The sequence below is a fragment of the Pinus tabuliformis genome, chromosome 6, assembly GCF_031772625.1.
Source record: "Pinus tabuliformis cultivar Carrire ecotype Pingquan chromosome 6, CPIR1, whole genome shotgun sequence".
In the NCBI taxonomy this organism is placed as follows: Eukaryota; Viridiplantae; Streptophyta; class Pinopsida; order Pinales; family Pinaceae; genus Pinus; species Pinus tabuliformis.
In genome coordinates, this window is record NC_142292.1 from 186,885,972 (window position 1) to 186,908,423 (window position 22,452).

Genomic DNA, 22,452 nt, shown 5'->3' on the forward strand with positions numbered 1-22,452 from the left:
GGTAAGTACTTCGTAGACTCATTGGCTTCTCCTTACTGTTATGCCGGAGCTATGATGTGTAGAATGTGTGGAATACATGACTCCGCTAAATTTACTATAGAAATGGTCCCTCTAATGGAGGCTGCAATCAATGGCTATGTGATAGATTGGGCCAATATTTTATCTGATATACTAGCCACAACAATTCTAGAGTACAGTGCAAATGTATATCATACTACTAGGACCATTCCTCCATTCTATTATAGTGCATTCATTATGGACACTATTTGTTTTAATTCTGAATTTCCATTGCTTGAGTGGAGATGGACCCCCGCAGACCCTAAACCAATACATATCTATCATGAGTAGTTATGCAAGGCCAATTACAAAAAACACCTGTATAAAATCTACAATGCTTTTATTTTGCCTATTTATTACTCTATTTTTGATAAGCCTACTCCCAGGATATCTCCAGAAGCAGAAACGGATTTGGTAGCAGTAGGCAGTTGGTTTTGGGAGGAAAATTCACTTATATAAGGCTTTTTGGTAGCAATGCAAAACCCCATGTCCTTCTCCTGTATGTGCCTAATAAACTGTTAGCTCGGGAATTGGCTTATCAGATAACAGTAGATGGTACATCCAAAACCCTTAAAAATTCCAAGAAACAAGTATGGCCTATATTCCCATTGCGGTGCGACATTTTCACACTTCATGATTACAAGCACGCAGAGAAGGAGATAGAGAAATTGCAAACACTAAAGCTTGCCACAATTCCTAATAGACAGTATGATCCCAGAAAGGTGGCCTATAATGTTCTTGACCAAGCCAAGATTTCCAAATTTGATCATGAAGATGATGTCTTCGATGATCTATTTGCCACATCTGAATCACTATTCCAAGTTAAAGCATTGGTTAAAATCAAATATCAAGATGATGGACTGGAAGTGTTTAATAGGCTTAGAGAACAGAGGTTGCAAACTTTGCCTTTAGGCCTCTTAGTCATAACTACTACAGTCTAGTCATCTGCTTAAACTGAACAATTAGTTACTGGTAACACTTCTGATATTGAAGAGGTCTCCGAAAAGGAAAAGGAACAGGAACAAGAACAGGGACAGGGAAAAGATAGTCAATTCATGAATACAGATACTCAGATTGATCCCAAGCTTCTTAAAGAATGTAGCAGCTTGATTCCATTATAAGAAATACTGAGAATTTACAGGAGTTTAGTACACCCGAAGTGACAACTGGTCACAAGACAGCAACTAAACGGTTCCAACTGAAGGAACCAGCGGCCCACCAATCACTCAAAAGGATATGGAGATAATTCCAAAAAATCCATTCGATGAAATCATCCTACATGTATAATAAATACCACCTTTAGATGTCTTCTATAGCCCTAAGCATAGGGCTATAGTAAAAAGACAAAGGAAAATGAGAAAGATTGATCGACCCTCTCTTTTACCTGCACAAATGGAGATGGCTAATGTGGTATGGAGAGAGGAAGTTAATCCTTCTGAAGACCTCACAAAACTCTCTCAATATACTGGGGCATACTCGGCAGCTACTATGGATAAAGCATCGGAAGTTAGCAATTTACTCAAAGAGAAAGATCAAACAATTGTTTCACTTGAGGCATAGGTATCTGAAAGATAGCAAAGGATAGAGAAGTTAGAGTAGCAATTAGCAGCACAACAAAAATTAAATATCTAGTTAAATGAGCAATTGCTCAAGGAGAGTCAGAGAATAGACCAAAGCGCAGTTCATAAACAAAAAGAATTATCCTTAGCATTGGCTAAGCTAAAGTCAATGAATGAACAATTGAGCAAAACGAAAGATGAGAAAATCGCTCAACTGTCACAACAAATAGAAAAGTTCAAGGGCTTTCCTCAAATAGCAGAATTCAAATCCGAAGTGCTCCAGATCAATAAAGCATTGATTAATCAATTAAATTTACTATGTCATAATATTTCTCTTGCTAAGCCCCTCTGTGAGATTTCTTCATCAATGATCGATAAATCAGTTGAAGCAAGACAGAATTTGGAGCAAGCCGATGAGACATTAACAAACTTTCTTTCTTGGCAAGAAACCAAGGAGGGACAAGCTGCAAATCTACCTCAAATTCTGGAATCGTACAAGGAAATTCTTTTCCTAGAATTGCAGTCTCAATTGATGAAAGCAGAGCAGGAAACTTCAAGATGTAGATCAAAAACTGGTAATTTGATTGAATTAATCAATGATACACTGTATCTGTCTAATTTGATTTCAGAATGTACTCCAGGTAAACTGCCATCAGTTAAAGCATTGGAACATAAATGCAAACAGGAATTAGTAAAGAAGGAGAGATTAATTGCAGGCATCCAAAGTTTAACTTGGGACACATTTTGGTTCTTCCTGGTTAAACCCCATAGTCAAAAGGCGGCAATAAAATGTTTAACCGATGCAATTGGTTACATGATTCCTGAAATTAATGATGCCACATATTTAACCCAACTACATTCGCGTATGAGTCATCCTCCAGAATTGCAACCAATGCTTGCTATATGCCAGCTCAAGCCAAAGGATAATCAGCCGAAACAGTGAATCGTCCTACCGACTGCAAGCATGTCTATTTCAAGGAGATTTTCATGATTTGGTTATACCACCTCACAAAATTTTTATTTTGTAGTTAGTTAGTTAGTAAGTATTTATAGACCCTTTCATTGCATTTAGAAAGGGTCTTCAATTTTTGTATAAAAACTTGGATCGGGAGTTGCACTATTGTGCTTCTGATATATATATTTTTTATGAAGACTGGGCCTATATTCTGAATTTTAATGAAGAATGCTTTGATAAGATATGCATTATTGCTTTTTGTGAGAGTATTTCTAAGTTGAAAGACGGGATCTAAATGCGATTGATATCGGAGGGGATTCAAATTACATATGGTACTATTATCTATGTCTTTGTTTCATTCTTTTATATGAATCAGAGTTTATTCAATTATTTCTATCATTAGATATATGTATGTGTTTTAACAGCAGTCCTTTTACTTATCACTATTGAATGTTTAAGGAATGTTACTCTTTCAATCGTATTTATGTCAATGATATATGAAGAATAGTGTAATAATGTTTTAATTATGACTTTGTTCCACTACTTGAACAAAGTAATTATCATACGAATGAATGTGTTTATTTATAAGTGGAGTCATCTATATGCCTATTTGTGGATAAAGATCATCAAAAGTTGCACTAAAGTGGAAATTTCCCAGGATAGATTAGTTGTTTATAATTTTGCATTATAGAATAAATCATCCATCATTATCATTAGATAATAGAAGATCAATCACTTGTCCATACTATTTACAAACCATTGGGAAACTGGTCCCATTATATCCAGTCGGAGCCACCGCACCAAACGGAAAAGGAGCTGCCTTTAAGGTCCGGACCAGGTGGTTTCCCCTGATGTTGATGCAGCAATTTTCGAGGCATCAAAAGAAAGGAATATGGACTTTGGATGTCAAGTTACTTCAATACCAAGATAGTAATGAACATAGCCCAAATCAGTCATTTCAAAACCTTTCCTCAATTCCTTCTTTATGGATGCAATGTAGCTCTCATTATTCTTTGTCATCAAAAGATCATCTACATATACCACAAGATATACAATTGTTTTTCCAACCTTCTTGACAAACAAAGTCGCATCATCAAGATCATAATGTTTGAAATTGAGTTTCAGAAGATTCTTAGTTAGTTTTTCATACTAGGCTCATGGTGCTTGTTTGAGGCCATAAAAGGATTTGACATGATTTCATACTTTATGTTCATGTCCTTTTATAGAAAATCCTTCAGCTTGGGACATAAAAACATTCTATTTTAGATCTACATTCAAGAAATTAGTTTTTACATCCATTTGATGGACTTTCAAACTGTTTTGAGCTGGTTGGGCAAAGAGTGTCTGGACGATAGCCCATTTTGCTATGGGGGAAAAAGTCTCCTCATAATCGAGCCCTTCCTTCTGTGCAAAACCTTTTGCCACAAGCCTGGCTTTGTGCTTGTCAAGTGAGCCATCAGCTTTCTACTTTTTCTTGTATACCCACTTGTAGCCAATTGGTTTGGTTCCCAATGGAGGATCAACTAGATTCCAAGTGCCATTCTTTATCAAGGAATCATACTCCTTTTGCATTGCTTCTTTCCATTCATCATGAGAAGCATCTTCTTTGAAGGAAGTTGGTTCAAAATATGTAGACAAATTCAATTCACAATCATAAGAAACATCCATATCAATAGGTGAATGAGAGTCATCTACATCACATCCATTTTTCCAAGTTGAATTTCTAGTTCTTGTCTTTCCAACCTCATTAGGATGAACACTTTCAAGTGTCTTTGTCAACCACTTTGGGGGACCTTTCTGAGATGGTCCAAGCTACTCCATTGTTTGAGTTGGGACTGAATCAATATTGAGTCTCCCAATTCTATCAATCAGATCACTCAAAGTATCATCTATTGTTGGAGTTTCATGTGGGGGAGAGATTGATTTAGAAGAAGATTCCATAGGTTGATCTAGTATAGGAATCCCCCCTTCAATATGTGGAATCTGATTATCAAATTCTCGAAATGATTTTTCATTTGCGAATCTATCCAAGTGATCAAGTTTCCGCTCAACAACATTGTCAGTTTTGGATGATTCAAGAAAGATTATATCTCTAGATACAACAAACTTTTTATTGAATTCATCTTAGAGACGGGATGCTTTGGAGGTGTTTCAATACCCTAGGAAGATACACTTACGACTTCGTGCACCAAGTTTTTTTCTATGTACCTTTGGTATCAAGGCATAACATGTGGAACCAAAGACCCTGAGATGCTTTAATGAATGAATTTTCCCATACCACATTTCATAAGGAGTATTATTTATTATATAATTATATGGACATATATTCTTTACATATACAACGCGTAGAATTGCATCAGCCCAAAACCTAATTTTTACATATTTGAAAAACATCATGGAGCGCACGACATTTAAGATTGTCCTATTCATTCTTTCAGCTACTACGTTTTGTTGGGGATTATAAGGCACAGTTTCTTGATGTTTGATCCCATGTTGGTGAAGATAGTTTTCAAATTCATTTGAAGTTTATTCTTTTCCATTATCAGTGCAAATAGAGCCAATATGAGATTATGCATCATTTTCAATCCATGTATGAAAGTTCTTGAATGTTTGAAAAGCATCAGATTTGTTCTTCAATAAATAAACTCAACAGATTCTGGTGTAGTCATCAATAAATGTCATCATATATTTATTTCCATTTGCAGAAGGAACATGCATTGGACCACATAACTCTGAATGAATGAGTTCAAGTTTTCTATGAGCTCTAGAATGTGAATCATGAAAAGATTGTTTGCTACGGTTTCCTAGAATGCAAGAATCACATTGCTCAAGTTTCCTAGGAATTGTAGGCAAACCAGTAACACCATTTTTCTTCAACAAGTGGAGGCTGTCATAGTTCAAGTGTCCAAATCTAGCATGCCATAATAAACTTGATGGAATTTACCTTCTTCATAATGAGAATTGTATGAGAAATTTTGTGCACGAGTAGAGGTACCCTGCAACTTGAGAAGCCTTTCTTCTCCTATATCTATCATGACAAGTGAGTGCTCTGATGCTTTTCTCACCTCAATCTTGCCATCAAACATATGAATGGAGTGTCCTTGCTGGCGGATGTGGAAAAAGGAAAACAAGCTTCTCCTCATCTGTGGGAGATATAAAACATGATGTAGAAGAAAGTCTGGAAGGCCAGGCAATTTAAGCCTGATTGTACCAAGCCCTGATGGCTTGAGTTTTGGTTTGTCTACAAAGTATACTCCTCCATCAACATTTTCAATAAATTCTTCAAACAAATCTCTTATAAAAGTCATGTGTCAAGTTTCTCCTGAATCAAGCAACCAATCATTTTTCCAAGTAAGTGAAGCATTAAATAAGTCTTCATTTACTCCAATAGTACAGTGTGCCACAACATATTGAGCAGATTCAAGTGCTATACCTTTCTCTTTGTAATTAGTTTTACCTTCAGGATGGTTTCTTTCATGCTAAATTATATCCCAAGGCAACTTGCATGTGGATGCATCATGTGATCCATCTCTTTTTGCAGTGTATGCAGTGAAAATCTGACTTTTCTCCTTGAGAGTGTCTACCCCCCCTACCTTTGAAATTTCTTCCTCTTCCTCTTCGACCACCTATTCCTCTTGAAGAATCTTGAGAAATATTATTCTCTATATGTGCAAGGTACACAGCCTCTTCAGAAGACTGAGAAGCTGTCTTCTTCCCAAATATTTCTCTCTTTCAGCAAATTTTTTCACAAGGGAGTCAAAGGTAATATATTTGAGGTTTCTATTTGCTTGCAACGACTCAAGATAATATGAGTAAGTGGGATAAAGTGCCTTGAAAAAGGCTATGAGAGAAATTTTCACTTCAACGTTAGTGACATTGATAGCATGCACAATAGATTTTACTTCTGATGCAAGAGCAAGAGGGTCATCAAACATTTTGTAATTCAAGGGTGAATAATTTAATCATGAGTTGAACAACTTCAAGTGCAGAGTGTGAGTCATAGAGTTCCTTCAATTTTTTTAAGGTTTCAAATGCATTTGAAAATGGAGAAATATGGCGACTCACCTCTACATTTAGTGACGCTACAATCAATGCTTAAGTCTTGCTGTTCTTATTTTCCCAAATGGTGAATTCCTTGTCTGAGGTAGGCTACTATGGCTCTTTGTCTCTGTTTCCAACACACGCCCCTTTCCACAACTCATTAAAAATGAGAGTGTGTTTGATTTTTTGAGACCACTCGGGATAGTTCTCCTTCCCATTGAGGACCACTCCCACAACACATATCAATGAGCACATTTCAAAAATATGTAATGTGTAAAAAAAACACTCTTGTGCTGTTAAAAAAAATGACGCAGGAGGTTGATGAAAATGAGGTGGTAGTCTGTAATTCAACTACTGGTTAGCTTTATAACCAAAACACTGCGCTCAAATCTGGTTCTGTAAGTGGATTTTCCCCCTGAGGGTCCCTCTTATCTGACCAATCAATGTTGGTCCCTCGTTGACTTCTCCTTTAATTAAGCGCTTCAATCTACGTCGTTCATCTCACTTCTCCAAATCTAACGGATATCGCGTCGTCCACTCACCAACTAACCCAGACAATCTCCACCATCAATGTGACCCTTCCAATCGAATGGCTATTGCGTAGTCTCGCGTGAAATCTTGCACGACTGATATCAGGTCGAGAGCGTGCAAGAAAAGTGGTTTTCCCATGCTACGTGTCACCCACTAAGGTTAATCACATGAATTTTAGGAATACCATTTACAACCTTTAGGGCATGTGAGATACCGCTTCCCATTTATCAATACCACCCACGTGCTTAATTCATACTTTTAATTAAGGCGCTTAAGGAAAGGTTTAGCGCTTAAACTTAGTATTAACGCTTAACACTAATTGACTGTGATTTATAAATAAAATGTATGAACAAAGAAAAATACCCAATGAGGGTCCAAAACACCGATACACAGTCATAAGAGAACTTCATTCATCGCACCCGTGTTTAACACTATGAAACCAAGAGAGTGATGAAACCATGAGAGGTATATCGATAGGCAACGTGCATGCAGGTGTGGGAGTGATACCTCAACTACGCTTGTGGAGCAGTTGCCTCACATAACCACCCGAATGTCTGCAGCAGTTGCCAAAGTGGGGCAGAAGTTGCGAGAGAGGGGAAAACCTGTAGAATGGTTATCAAATTCTTGAGAGAGGCACACCTGTGGAGTGGCTGTAAGAGGCTAGTTCTAGAAAATAGGGAGAACATAGGAAGAAGGGAGTTACAAAGCAGACAGGGAAGCCAAAAATGGCACTGGCTTTGATACCATGTTAGACCAGGAGGTAACTCGTCAAATGTAATCGTATTATTCATTCAGGTTGTTCATTATTATATACAAGAGGGAATGATTGTTCAGTTCATCTCCTGATGACTCTTCATTTTCTCTATTATTTATTTACACTAATTACAGTTTTTCACCAATCCCTATGATTAGGTGTCCACAATTTTCTTACAAAAGAAAAATAAATAAAGGGTTGGCAACCTCAAATGCACCAAGTAAATGAAGAAAACATGTTAGGGTAAATGATGGGTAGGTAGAATTAGTTTCCACAAGGCATGGAAAGCATCGATTGGTTTATTTCATATTACTAACATTGTTGGCATTATGACACAAGTTTGGCACTATGGCACAGGTGTTGTCCTTGATGGCAACTCACTCTGGTGATAGATCTCAGTTCAGGCTCTCAAAATTAGGGAAAAATATGTATGCAGGTTCATCGTGACCAAGCCGTGTATACACGTGGGTTAGAAGTTCCAAAGACGGTTATGCATATACATGCACTTTCACACAAGGAAAAGCGCGTACATGTGGGAGAACTTATGTTTGGTCCATGGTATTTAGTCCTTGGTATTTGAACCTATGGTTTTGGACCATGGTATCTCGTCCGAAGTGTTGATCCCAAGTATTGGGTCCATGGTATTGATTTGTTATGGTTTTGGACCGTGGTATTGTGAAAGGCCTAAGAATATAAAAGAGGAAGGAGATAATTAGGCAAGGTCACGATCTGAATGATTGAATATCTGATAAAGTGCTAGATCTGGAATACTGGTGATTGGGGTTATGGTGCAGAGCTGGATCTGAACAAAGGAGGAACCTAAGCGCAAAGAAAAGGATAAGTTCTATTGATGGGTCAAAATCTTAAGGCTTGAGTAATACTATCTTTGAATGATTTTGATCTGTTATATGTAGCGCACGCTTGATCTATAAATCTGATAATCTGGGTTAACTAATGTCTGAATATTTGAAGGAGTGAATTATATTTATAGATCTGTAGGCAAGTTCAGTGAAATGAAGGCGCGTATACACACTATTTTTGTAAGTCAAAAGTGCGTATAAATAGGTTGGTATTAACACAGAAGCGTATGCACGTAGGATTCTAAATATTGAAGTAGCGTACGTCTCTTAAATTATGTTCTAGCTGCTTCTGTTGATTACTGCAGTGATCTGGGTTCATAATTGGTGTATGGTTACTGTTACTGTGTTCTGGGTACAGCTGTCAGAGAAGTGTCTATTTGATTCAGTTTTAATTGCTGAAAAGGAGATTGTCTGATGCAGATATTCTTGATATTTGATTGATGTTATTCATGGATCCAATATGAAAATTTATGAAACGAGGTCCCTGGAAGAAAGAGAATGTTGTAACCTTCTGTAGGTCAGCACCTACGTACTAGCACCTGAACTAGTACAAGAGCTAAGGGGGTTGTAGCTCCCTTCCAGGAGAAACTGGAGAACGGGAGAAGGTTGTAGCCTTCTGCAGGTAGAACCTGCATACTGGTATAAGTTTGCACTAGTACAGAAACATTGTAAAAGAGGTTTCTAATTAAAAGAAGATAGAGACGAATTGCAGTAGGTGGTTTTCACCCACATTGGGTTTCCACCTTATATCTTGTGTTCTTGTGTGTGATTGTCTTCTGCTCTGTTTTACTGTTCTTGGTTACTGTTTATATGATTTTGATACACAGATTAATGATCAACATCTGTAGAATAAATTAAATTATAAATCTGCATGGTATACGCTGGTTTCCTTATCTGTAGTTGCGTATATACACGGTTTTTCCTAACTGAAGTAGCGTATATGATCTGTGTGTGAAAAAGAAAATAATTGACTAGATAATACTGATTCAACCCTCCCCCAAGTATTATTTCCAACAATTGGAATCAGAGCAAGGTCCTTCAGAAGAAGCTTGATCGCTTGAAGGAAGATATATCATCATGAGCAACTACGAGAGAGAAGCATCGATCAGGCCACCAATTTTTTATGGGACCAACTTCATCTATTGGAAGGTAAGAATCACAGCCTATCTTCAATCTCTTGGTACAGAAGTCTGGGATATCATAGATATAGGGTACACATTTCCATCAGCAACTCCTACAGATCCGGCTGGTAAGAAGCAGTATGAAACAAATGCAAAGGTTGTCAATACTCTATTAGGAAGTCTATCTCAAACAGAATTCATCAAGGTTATGCAGCTCTAAACTGCAAAAGAAATATGGGATAAGATTGTTCTGAGCTATGAAGGAGATGAATAGATAAAATGAGCAAAATTTCAAACCCTTAGAATTCAGTATGAAAATCTCAGAATGCACAATGATGAAAGTGTTGCTAACTATTTCCTACGTATAGATGAGATTGTTAATTGTATGAAAAACTTGGGTGAAGAAATAAAATAGGTTGTTTTGGTTGAAAAGGTTCTAAGATCTTTGTCTTCTAAGTTTGAATCAAAAGTTTCTGTAATAGAAGAAAAACAGAATCTACAGAGCATTACCATGTCGCAGCTACACGGAATTCTAACCTCTTATGAAATGAGGAAAGGGGGACCATTAGACATAAGAGAAGCCACATTCAAGGCCTCAAGAAAAGGAGATTCCTATGACTCTACACATATGTCAAAAGAAGAGGAAGAATCAAATTTTGTCAAAAACCTTCAACGGGGTGCTAGAAGATTCATAGGTAAGTTACCTTTCAAATGTTTTTCTTGTGGAAGAGTTGGTCACTATGCTTCCAAGTGTCCTCATAAAGATAAGCTTGAAAAAGCTAAGGAACAAGTTAGATGGAACAGAAAACATAATATAAATAAGAAAAGCTATTACACTCATGAAGACAGTGATGGACTTTCAAATAGTGATGAAGATGAACAAGGAAATAATTATAGACTTTTAATGGCTTTTGAAGATGATGATTTCTTGGATGCTATAGATGAAGAAGGTCTTTATGAAGAGATTTCTAAACTCAAAATTTGTCTAGAAGAGAAAAATATGATTATAGATACTCTGCAATTCCAACTTGCTGAAAGGGAAAAACATCATGAAAAGTTAGAATGTGAAATTGTGGGACTTAGAAAAGAGATTGAGAAAACAAAAGCACTTAATCTTAGATTTGTTAAAGGATCTAAAACTTTAGATGAGATTATCAAAGTGCAGCATTCTCCTCTAATCAAGACAGGTCGGGGATATAATGAAGAAGAATCTCAAGAGTAGAAGCCATCCACCTCCAAAAGTTATCTTGATGCAGCAAGGAAAAGTGAACAAGTTGACAATCAATAGCAAAGGCACAATGCTGCTCACCAGGTAAATCAAGGACATTTTACTTCAAGAATGAACAGAGATCACCAAGTAAATCGGGGGCAATCTACCTCAAGGATAAACAGAAGCTACAACAAACCATAGGTAAATCATTCTCAATTTTCCCCAAGAATGGATGTCAATGAAAACTACAATCATTTGGTCCGGAGGGTTGATAATCGCAGGAATTTCATCGATGGCCAATGTTTCTCTTGTCATAAATTTGGACACAAAGCAGCTCAATGTGTTGCCTACAAAACTATCATGACTAGAGAAGCTCATGAACAAAGGAGTATGACTGGGATCATGAAGAGGACCTACAATAACTTTTCTGCTCTTGATAATGAAATAGAATGTTCTATTTGTAACAACTTCGGTCATGAAGATTCTGAATGTAGGAGCAAGTTTCGGGAGACAACTCAGAAGGAGCAAGCCTCAAGTACCAAAACATGGAGAATGAAAGAACCCCAACTAGAAAGATGTGGCATAGCCTTATATGCAGAACGGCAGGAAAATCAATGGTACATCGACAATGGATGTTCGAAACATATGATAGGTGATAAAGAAAAACTTCAGTCATATAGTGCCTTAGAAAAGGAGAAGAAGGTCTCATTTGGAAATGACACCCCTGCACTCATAAAGGTAAAGGTTCTATTCTTTTAAAAGAAAAGGTCAAAGAAGGAAATGTTATGTATGTTGATGGCTTAAAGCATAATCTTTTGAGTGTCAGTCAAATGTGTGATCAAGGAAATGAGGTGATATTTCAATCAAATGGTTGTATTGTTTGTGAGATTGATACAGGAGAAACAATGATCAAAGCCATAAGGACTCCAAATAACTATACATTCTCAAAGGAGGATAACAACAATGCTATCTGAGCAAGAATGATGAACACTGGCTATGGCACCAAAGATTGGGGCATCTAAGCTTCTCACAGATAAGGAAAGCATGCAAATACTAGGCAGTTCGTGGTCTTCCAGACATCAGCCAGACAATACAATAGGAAAATCATGTCAGTTTGGTAAGCAAACCAGAACCAACTTCCCTGAGAAGGAAGGGTCAGCGAGCAGGCCACTTGAAATCATCCATATTGATGTATGTGGTCCATCTACGAAAAGGTCACCTCGAGGAGAAGAATACTTTATATTATTTATTGATGACTTTTCCAGGATGTGTTGGATAGCACTTATGAAGCACAAAGACGAATCCTTCGAAAAATTCAAATCTTTCAAAGCCTTGGTTGAAAACGAATCAGATCACAAAATCAAATGCCTCAGGTCTGATCGAGGAGGAGAATTTACCTTGAATGAATTTTTCGATTTTTGTGTAGAACATGGAATAAGAAGGGAATTCTCTACGGCTAGGACTCCTCAGCAAAATGGAGTAGTTGAAAGGATGAACAAAACAGTTCAACAAATGGTTCATGCTATGCTTGATGAGTCTGGAACTCCCGCAAACTTATGGGGTGAAGATGCATTTGCAACAGTTACTATTCTCAACAAGACAAATGTCTGGGTAAACAAGACTCAGACTCCTCACGAACTATGGTATGGTAAGACTCCCACGGTAAAATACTTCAAAATTTTTTGAAGCAAGTGCTACATCAAAAATACTGATGAAAATCTTGGAAAGTTTGAACCTAGAGCAGATGAAGGCATTCTCCTTAGTTACTCTCCCCAAAGCAAAGCATACAAGTGTTACAATAAAAGACTTGGAAGAATTGTTGACAACGTTGATGTAGTGGTTGACGAAGAAGGAAACATTCCTAGGCTAGTAAGTTCTGAAAATTTTGAAGATGATGAGGACTATCCTTCAACATCAAATTAGACTTATGATGAAGAAGAAGCTCAAGAGGCACCAGAAGAATAGATAAGAATAGAAGATAAGACTCCATCCAGATACGTTCAAAAGAATCATCCAGAAACTCAAATTCTGGGGCAGAAAGAGGCAGGTATACAAACAAGAAGAACAATTGTAGAATCTTCAAGCTATTTGGCATTGCTCTCCTCCACTAAACCACAAAATGTAAGAGAGGCATGCAAAGATGAATGTTGGGTCAAGGAAATGGATGAAGAACTTGATCAGATTGAAAAGAATAACACTTGGGAGTTGGTTCCTAGACCAAAAGATAAGAATGTCATAGGGACAAAATGGATATTCAAAAACAAGTTAAACTGAAAATGGGGAAGTTATTAGAAACAAAGCCAAACTTGTTTGTAAAGGGTATGCTCAACAGGAAGGAATCGACTTTGAAGAAACTTTTGCTCCTGTTGCTAGAATTGAGGCCATCAGAATGTTCCTTGCTCTCTCTAGTTTTCAGAAGTTCAAAGTATTTCAAATGGACGTGCAATCTGCCTTTTTGAATGGAGACTTAGAAGAAGAAGTGTATATTGAGCAACTAGATGGTTTCATCCTTGGAAATGATCCAAAACTTGTATGCAACTTTAAGAAGGCTCTCTATGGTCTTAAACAGGCTCCAAGGGCTTGGTATCATCATCTGGACAAATACTTTCATCAACAAGGTTTTTCAAAAGGATCAGCAGATAGCAATCTTTATATAAAAATTGAGAATGACAAATTGCTAATACTTGTTCTGTATGTTGATGATATCATATTTGGCAGCAATGAAGAAGCCATGAGTAAAACTTTGCCTTGGTGATGCAGAAAGAATTCGAAATGTCCTTGCTTGGAGAGCTGACATATTTTCTTGGTTTACAAATCCAACAAAATGAAGACGGTATCTTTTTATCTCAAACCAAGTACCTCAAGCAGATCTTGAAGAAATATGGCATGGAAGATTTGAAACCAATATTGATCAGGAGGTCAGGACCAAGTGTCGTAAAATGGTCAAAAATGAAAGTGTTCAAAAGTGGTTTGAACCTGAACGAAGGGATAGAGCTCGTCCTTTTCATTCCGGCGCCACAAACGGTTCGAGAAACGGTCGCCGTATGAGAAAGTTGTACTAAAAAGAAAAATTGCCCAATAACATTGAAATTTTCATTTTTTTCAAAAAAAATTCAAATTAAAATATTCTTTGGAATATTCCATTCTGGTTTGGCCAATAGAAACCTGCCACGTCGCAGGCTTGGAGGCCACCACATGGCCTGCATGATGTCAGCAAGCATGTTGGGTGCATATTAAAATTTTGGGAGGCGCGGAGGATCGAACCCACGACCTCTTAACACAAGCCATACACCTTACCAACAGACCACGAGTGAAGTTCTTGTTATGAAAGCGGAACAAACTTTATTTAAGTTTGTAATATTTAAGGGCGGGGCCCGTTGGGTGCTAGCCCCCGTCCATGCGACCTCAGGCCCAGAACCTAGGGCTTAAGCCCCAACCGCCAACACATTTAAATAGTCACGTTTTATGTTTAATGTGGGTTCACATGCAAACAGACAAGGCGTTGAACGTTCAGTTAACAACCAGTCATGGCACGCAATCCTATGCAGCTTAACCGCCAAGCTATAAACGTGGTCACATGCCCATTAATCACAAACGGTAACTGCCAGTTATGATGGCGGGAATATTGGTGGAGTGCCAAATTTGGGTGGTCCCACCATAATTGGCGGAGCTAACTGAACTTCCACTACAGTTAGCTGGAGTGATTCTAGGCCAAATTGGAGGAAATCTTCAATGAGCCATAACTTTGGCTAGGAAAGTCCTTTTTGGACGAATTGTTTTTTGATTTTGAGTATTCAGATGATTCTGAAGCCATTGGAATAGGTGAGAGAGAAATCAGAGGTCGTTTGCAGGTGTATTTGCTCCGTGGAAGTTCTAGGAGCCACTAGGACCCAACATTGTGAGAGCTGTATTGGGTTGCAGGTACCCATTGGAGATGAACCAGTAGTCAATCCTGAAGGATTTGAGTGTTCTGAATCCATTTTTACAGTCTATTTCACCTGTAGAGGCTTGTATTCAGCTGTACAATCATTTTGAGCTTTTAATCAAATCAAGGACATGCCCATTTGGGAGCCTTGGACCCGGCAGATGTAGCCCAGGAGGGGTGAACTGCGTTATCAGTTTCTTTTGCATCTGTGGTTGAGTTATTTTCCTGAATAAATCTATTTTAGTATGTTAAACAGAGAAATGAATTAATTCTACTACACATAAAAGGGTCATAAACAGCTGAAAAACTCATTTGTTTTTAACTGCAAGACATGTACATCACTTAAACATGTATGTATACTGAATTGAATACCTTGCTAAGCATTTACAAGTAGTTTCAAATTCAGATCAAGTATGTACCCCTATGGTCACAGGATGCAGCCTCAGTGCAAATGATGAATCAGCAGCAGTGCATCAACCAACCTACATATCCAAGATTGGAAGTCTGCTCTACTTAACAGGTACCTGACCAGACATCATGCATGCAGTGGGAATGGTTGGAAGATTTCAGGCAAATCCAAAGGAAACTCATCTTTAGGCAGTGAAGAGAATTTTCAAGTATCTTCAAGGAACTCAAAACTATGGATTATGGTATCCTAGAGATACAGATCTCACACTTCATGCTTATACAGATGCAGATTGGGCTGGAAGAGTGGATTACAGAAAAAGAAATAGTGTTGGTGCATTCTTTATGGGTTCCAGATTAGTATCTTGGTTCAGAAAGAAGCAAAGTTCAATTGCATTATCTACATCTGAAGCAGAATATTTGGCTGTTGCATCTTGTTGCACACAACTTCTTTGGATGATACAAAATTTGCAGGATTTTCAAATCACTTGTACTCCACCTATCTCCATCTTATGTGATAATACAAGTGCAATCAGCATTTCAAAGAATCCTATCATGCATTCAAAGACCAAGCACATACCTATCAAATATCATTTTCTTCGGGAACAAGTGCTTGAACAAAAGGTCAAGTTGGAGTAGGTTCCCTCTAAGGAACAAGCTGCTGATATACTCACCAAACCACTGCCCAGGGAAACATTTGAATACCTCAGACAGAAGCTGGGAGTAGTTGATGCATCATCTTGTAGTTTAACCCTGTCTATTTCATAGAAATGTGGTTGTACATGAGTTGCATGAGGAGGATCCGCATACATATGCCAATTTATGCAGATACAGTCGCATATATGGTGGTTTGAAGGAAATCAGTGGGGAGAGACTCTGGTTGAAGAGAGTCTGATATGGGTTTGACAGAGAACATCTGGCACAGGTTCAGGGGGAGCAGATAAACTTCTAATAATGCATTGTTGGCATTACATTAGAAGCTCCTGGTTCGAGTACACAAGCTGTTTTGGGTTTAGGTGGATCAGCTGCAGAAGGAGAACAGAAGGAGAACATGGTTGCTGATCTGAATAGTGCTGCTGATATTAGTTATTGGTGACTTTCATATTCTTGCTCTAGATATTTCGTCTCTATGTCATGTATATCTTTTATTATTATCAAGCTCATGTAACGGCCTATTTTGGTTTCCCCACTATGCCTGGGACAAATGATGTAATGTACTTGGTTATCATATGTAAATTTCTAATGTATCCCCACTTGGTTGGGTGATAGATGTATGTATAGAGCCTTTGATGATAGGAAGGTCAGTTATGATGTATGAGTCATGGTTCTTCTTGAAGAACATCTTTTTGAAGATCTTGCCTACAGTCAGGGGAAGCATGGCAAGCACAGCAGAGCAGAGATTTCAGCATGTACTCAGGGGGAGCATAACCCTTTGCCCTTGATGACAAAGGGGGAGAATGACTTTGAGGATCTTAGGGTTGCCATCAAGTCCAAAGGGGGAGATTGTTGGCATTATGAAACAGGTGTTGTCCTTGATGGCAACTCACTCTGGTGACAGATCTTAGTTCAGGCTCTCAAAATGAAGGAAAAATATATATGCAGGTTCATCGTGACCAAGCCGTGTATACACGCGAGTTAGACATTCCAAAGATGCGTATGCGTGTACACGCACTTTCACGCAAGGAAAAGCGCGTACATGTGGGAGAACTTATGTTTGGTCCGTGGTATTTAGTCCTTGGTATTTGAACCTATGGTTTTGGACCATCGTATCTTGTCTGAAGTGTTGATCCCAGGTATTGCGTCCATGGTATTGATTTGTTATGGTTTTGGACCGTGGTATTGTGAAAGGCCTAGGAATATAAAAGAGGAAGGAGATCATTAGGCAAGGTCACGATCTGAACGATTGAATATCTGATAAAGTGCTAGATCTAGAATACTGGTGATTGGGGTTATGGTGCAGAGCTGGATCTGCATGAAGGAGGAACCTAAGTGCAAAGAAAAGGATAAATTCTATTGATGGGTGAAAATCTTAAGGCTTGAGTAATAGTATCTTTGTATGATTATGATCTGTTATATGTGGCACATGCTTGATCTATAAATCTGATAATTTGGGTTAACTAATGTCTGAATATTTGAAGGAGTGAATTATCTTTATAGATCTGTAGGTAGGTTCAGTGAAGTGAAGGCGCGTATACATGCTGTTTCTGTAAGTCAAAAGTGCATATACACAGGTTGGTCTTACAACAGAAGCGTATGCACGCAGGATTCTGAATATTGAAGTAGCGTACGTCTCTTAAATTACGTTCTAGCTGCTTCTGTTGATTACTACAATGATCTGGGTTCAAATTTTTTGTATGGTTACTATTAATGTGTTCTGGGTACAACTGTCAGAGAAGTGTCTATTTGATTCAGTTTTAATTGGTGAAAAGGAGATTGTTTGATGCAGATATTCTTGATATTTGATTGATGTTATTCATGGATCCAGTATGAAAATTTATGAAACAAGGTCCCTGGAAGAAAGAGAAGGTTGTAGCCTTCTGTAGCTCACACCTACGTACTAGCACTTGAACTAGTACAAGAGCTAAGGGGGTTGTAGCTCCCTTCTAGGAGAAGCTGGAGAATGAGAGAAGATTGTAGCCTTCTGCAGGTAGAAGCCTACGTACTAGTATAAGTATACGCCAGTACAGAAACATTGTAAAAGAAGTTTCTAATTAAAATAAGATAGAGACGAATTGCAGCAGGTGGTTTTCACCCACATTGGGTTTCCACCTTATATCTTGTGTTTTTGTGTGATTGTCTTCTGCTCTGTTTTACTGTTCCTGGTTACTGTTTATATGATTCTGATACACATATTAATGATCAACATCTGTAGAATAAATTAAATTATAAGTCTGCATGGTATACGCTGGTTTCCTTATCTATAGTTGCGTATATATGCGGTTTTTCCTAACTGAAGTAGCGTATATAATCTGGGTGTGAAAAAGAAAATAATTGACTAGATAATACTGATTCACCCCCCCCCCCCCAATATTATTTCCAACAAACATCCTTCCAAACTCATTTACCCCTTGTAAAAAAATCCCTTCCCCTTTATTTTACCTTTTACCTTATTTCATCTCAGTTTCGCTTGTAAAATAACCCTTTTTTCCTTTACTTTACACCCTCGCCTAGACATTTCCTTTTAAAAAACACATTTCCCCTTCCTAAAACACCTTTCCATAGTTTAAAACCCATTTCCATCGCTAATAACTCCTCTTTACTAACTCTACTTTTTTCATATAAAACCAAAAAAGCCCATTTATCCAAAGATTGCATCACTTCATATATATTGGGTCCCACTTCAGTTTAATTCCCGTTATCATATTAACCACGCTTAATTAACCTCTATCCTTCCATATATTTAATTTAATTAAAACTTAGTTTTAATTAAAATAATATATTAATTTCCACCTTATTAATTAACTCGACCCCACACCCCGACTCATCCCTCACAAATCCACTACCTGACAACTCTCTGATCACCCACCTCCAAATCCAACAACCTACGTTCCATATCGCATGCTCCAATGTCTGACTTTTAACATCACAAAAGCACACGAGATTAGCTGTTTTCCCTGCCCACCTTTTTGCTACATGGAAACCCCACATTATATCACATCCTCCAAAATAATACAATCCTACCACTCTAAAGCGGTGCGATAAACCACCTTACCGCCTTGTCACATCAGATGAAACCACCCTATTATTTAAATTTAACCCCGTAACCAAAGATTAACCACTATTGGTTAAAAACGAAAGAAGCCACCCTTTCCAATATTTTCACTATTATTTTGTCAGGGATTGTAGAAAAGAACCTCTGCCGACCTATTTGAAAGTGCCAAAATATCTGTTGAACTATTTTAAAGCCATTTACAACTAGAATTCAAACTTTTTCTACTAGAAGATGCTACCGACTCCAATGTTAATCAGTATAAAGACCACTGAAGCATTAGAAAGCCTCTGCTTCCCCCAAGGAACCCTTATGCATACCAAAGCTTCATTTTCCAGGTATTCCTGAAATGCCGAAGGCCTGTACTTAAGCTTTGCACAACATTTCTAATAGGTTAATCAATTGAACCAACTTAAAAGCCTTGTCGACCTAAAGAAAGCCATTGTTGCATCCAAAACCCTTTTTGAAGACTATATTCATCTTTTCACACTATCCTAGAGGTCCTAAGCATACTTCTTAAGCCAGATAGTGATAAATTGAATAAAATAAACAAATCTATGGCTGCCCAAAGAATTCTGGATGCAAAATTGCTGCAAACTCTTCACCTAGATATTGACCATTTCCCATTGGCCGATAAAGATTTCCATATCAAAGACACAACCTCCCCTAACAATCTGTTAAAACTCCACTGTTGGAGAAAAGATAAATTCCTCAACCAGAATGATGATATTCAGCTAGGGGAGTCAAATCTACCCAAATACTTGTTCCCATAGGTATACCAGTTCCCTAAAATCATCCACCTATTCTAACTTTGTTATTTCCCAAGTCAAAGAGCCATAGTCTCTCCTAACTAGCAAATTTTGTTCACAATCACTACAGGATCAATAAATGAAATGTTGTAGATCCAGCTAAAGCCTAATGAAGCCCCATTTTCTATTGAAAACCTAATTGATTTGTACCAAAAGCTGGACCTTCCTAAGAGATCCCAAATTTTGCAGACTTTCCTCCTATAAAAAGCTCAAGTTCCTACAGACATCCCTCCATATTCTGCCACCATTTTCTCTGACAGAGCTAGACAGATTGTAACCATGTTGTCCTATATTCTAGGATATACTATTGATGAACATGTAGATGAACCTATACTTGGTTTCCTTTCTATTTTTTTCCCAGACAAGCCTCCAGCTATAGTTTTCAATTTTTCCCAATTCTTAGCAGACAAAATCCATGATCAATTGATCAGATTTCCAGATTAAAAAGTATTCAAATACTCTTCAGCATTTTTCCATATGTTTATATATTTCCAATCAAAAAGGTTTATAGTTAGCATCCAAAAACTGGACACTAAGGGCAATCCTAGATCTATTATCTTTTGGACACCCTTAATCCAAAAATATTCCACTAATTTCAGCTACAAGGATTTCATTGATTCATTTTTTCACCAAGTTGTTAACATGCTAAGCGGTAGAAATCAACCTGGGATCAGTGATGAAATAAATAAAGTTTTATAGTTGTTAAAACACATTAGAACAAGAGACTGGTATTTATACTAGAACAACACTAAAATTTGGGTGTATGGATGTCAACTCACTCCATATACACTGCCTAAATATCTTCCCATGAGGATATTTGCACTAGAATATATCAGGAAGATCATAAACTCGGATAATGTTAATTTTCTATCAGCTAAGAAGAAAACACAGTTTAAAATTGAGAACCAGCTTGGTCCTTTTATCTACAATAATAGGGATGCTAGAGAGGAAGCAGAAATATGTTTACAACAAATGAAGTTCAGTGATAGTTTTAGATGGAAGTATGATCCTTTGGGTGTCATAAACAAACTGAGACTCAAGTTTAAATTGAGCCCTTTTATGCATGAGTCCAAGCCATAGATTGAAAGATATGCCAACCAATCAGAGTGGGTGGAAAACACCTTACTGGATATGGAGGAGAAAGTGGATACTAGTTCCATTATACATACTCCAGCCCTACAGGATAGAAATGTAAAAAGGACTAGAGAAGAAGGTTCTTGCTTAAAAAAAAATACAATAGATAACAAATTTGAAATAATGCATAGAAAAAGAACAAAGCTGAAACTAGTAAATGAGAAAGAAGAATTGATTGATACAATTGAGATCATTGATACAAACACAATAATTAAAGAAAATTCACTCCCATCAGTTTCAAAGGAAACTCATGAGCCTTCAACTTCTAGTGCTCAGATCATCCAGAAGTAACATAGCATTGAAGTCTCTTATTCAAGTGAACTAATAGACAAATAAATTGAAATCAAAGAATGATACAAAGATATTAAGGCCAAAAATGAAGAAATAAAAGCTGAAATATATTTATTATACTTGGAACAAACTCCTGGCTGCCAGAACAGATTACTTTCTGCATTTGATTATAAGACAGGAAAATGCAGATGACCTTTTTGCAGCCCACAATATAGCATCCTAAGTCATCAGTAGATTAGAGAAAGACAGATTATGAGATTCCTGGCAAAGATGTTCATCCTATATACCAAATAGAGTTTCATAAGCAGGCAGGAGAAGTGCTATACTCAACTATGACTGACAAAGCTATGAGTGTACAAAAACTACAAAATTCTCTAGAGAATATCAAAGCACAGTGAAAACTAGAGAAGGCGTCCTCACAAGCTAAAGATAAACATGATTAAATCCCTTGAAGATTTGGTTATTGAAGTGGGTTATGATCCAAAGAATGTCAAAGGTGCAAAAGAACTCATTAAGAAAAAGAATGCAAACATTGTTGCATTGAAGAAGCAACTAAAATTGCCTCTTACTAAACATCTATAGACCAAGGAAGTTTTAGAGAATCAAAACCAAAAAGATGAGATGATGAACCTCATTCTTTAGTTAACTATTCAATTAATAGAAATGGAAAATGAGATGGATAAGTGAGTGTAGGAGAAAAATGCCAGCACGGAAGAAGTTACTGTCACTACTATTCCTATAGTTACTACAACAGTTCCTTCTAACTTAGCAGATTCCACAGCCATGGCAGTTCCAATAGCTACAAGACTTCCCACTACATAAACAACTACATCAGTTATAGAATCATCTACAATAGCAACTCATCCTAGTGATGAAGTAGGTAAATTAATCAAACCTACACAGGATATTTCCATCCAAACAAATGAAATAAATAGACTTGAAGATCAAATAAAACGTCTAGAAGATGAAAATAAGTTGACACAAATCATGCATAAAAATGAAACACAGAAGTTAAACAAATTGACTAAGAGAATACAAAAGTTAGAGAAATAATTGACATTGAAAGAACCACTTGCCCAAGCAAAGTAGCA